The following is a 1209-nucleotide window of genomic DNA, read 5'->3' as shown; positions in this document are numbered from 1 at the left end:
ATCAGACTTGGAATACATATCTACAACTTGTCCTGACTCATGCACCCAAGGGAAGGCAGGCAACCATCATTCTACAGAGACATTCAAGGCTTTCCTGAAGGGAGTGTCCTGGTGGATGAAGGGATGTTGTGCTGGGTCCCAAACAAAAGAGCATTTGGGTTCGGCATCATGAAGGCAGGCTTTGACAGACCAGACATAAAATGCTGGAGGAACTTGACGATTCTTTTTGTGGTTAATTATATCAAGTGCATTTCCACTGATAAGATCAATAGCTGGCTATGTGTGGATTTTATTTTTGATCATTGAGTGTACAACATGGAAGAGGCTTGCCTCTGGAGCTATATGACTAAAGACTTATGTGTTTCTGCGTGAGAAATCTCCCTCCATGTTTCAATGTTTTGTGCCTCTCTTTCATAAATCTGTACCGGGGTGATTATACTATCTATGTGGTGTATTTATGAAATCTGTAATTGCTAATATTCCTACAAAACTTTGTTGTGTGTTCTGCAGTGGCCCTGATGGAACACTATTTGACTGATAAGACAAACAAGCCTTTCTAACTTGTAAAGTTGTATGAGAAACAACACGCTTTAAAGGGTTTGGAATGATGTGGTGAAACTTGTGTGACCTCATGAAGAGCATGAAAACCCACATTCTGAGTCTTGTGCTTCTTCTCCCAACTGGCTAGGAATGTAGGAGGTGGTGTTTAGGCTGAAGGGCAGCCCTATCCATTCATCTCTGGTGGATACCTGGATTGTTTACATATCTTGGATATCGAAAGTCATGGTACAATAAACGTATGGGTGAATGTATCTTCACATTGAGGGTATCCATGTCAGTTGAGTGAAGCTGAAGTGGCTATAACTGGTGTCACAGGGCTCTCTGTGCAGAGGGTAGCTGGAATGGAAATGGATCAGGAGCTGAGATTTTCTGGGGTGCTCTGCACAGGGGGTACCCTGGCAGGACAGCTGTAGTTGAAGTGGGTGTAGGATGGGGTGTCCCAGGGCTCTCTGCAGAGAAGGCACTTTGGCACGGTAGCTATAGCTGAACTGCATTCAGGATTCGGAATGGTTCTCTGTGCCCAGGATGTCCTAGAAAGATGGGTGAGTCTCAAGTGGGCAAACACTGGTGTGTCCCTTTGTCTTCAGCACTCTGAGTGTCCTGAGAGAATGTGGGCTGCGGTGTTCTGGGCTTTCCACATAAGGGGTT

General features: G+C 45.1%; 1 pseudogene; it reads right to left on the bottom strand.

Annotated features, from left to right (window-relative positions):
* Positions 1-7: 7 nt before the first annotated feature.
* Positions 8-740, bottom strand: LOC112817924 (5'-AMP-activated protein kinase subunit gamma-2 pseudogene; annotated as a pseudogene).
* Between the last annotated feature and the right edge of the window lie 469 nt (positions 741-1209).

This window comes from Callorhinus ursinus, unplaced genomic scaffold, assembly GCF_003265705.2.
Source record: "Callorhinus ursinus isolate GAN/ISIS: 27379988/994484 unplaced genomic scaffold, GSC_fseal_2.0 scaffold12209, whole genome shotgun sequence".
Taxonomy (NCBI): domain Eukaryota; kingdom Metazoa; phylum Chordata; class Mammalia; order Carnivora; family Otariidae; genus Callorhinus; species Callorhinus ursinus.
The sequence above is the reverse complement of the archived record's forward strand: the minus strand, read 5'-3'. Positions and strand labels throughout refer to the sequence as shown.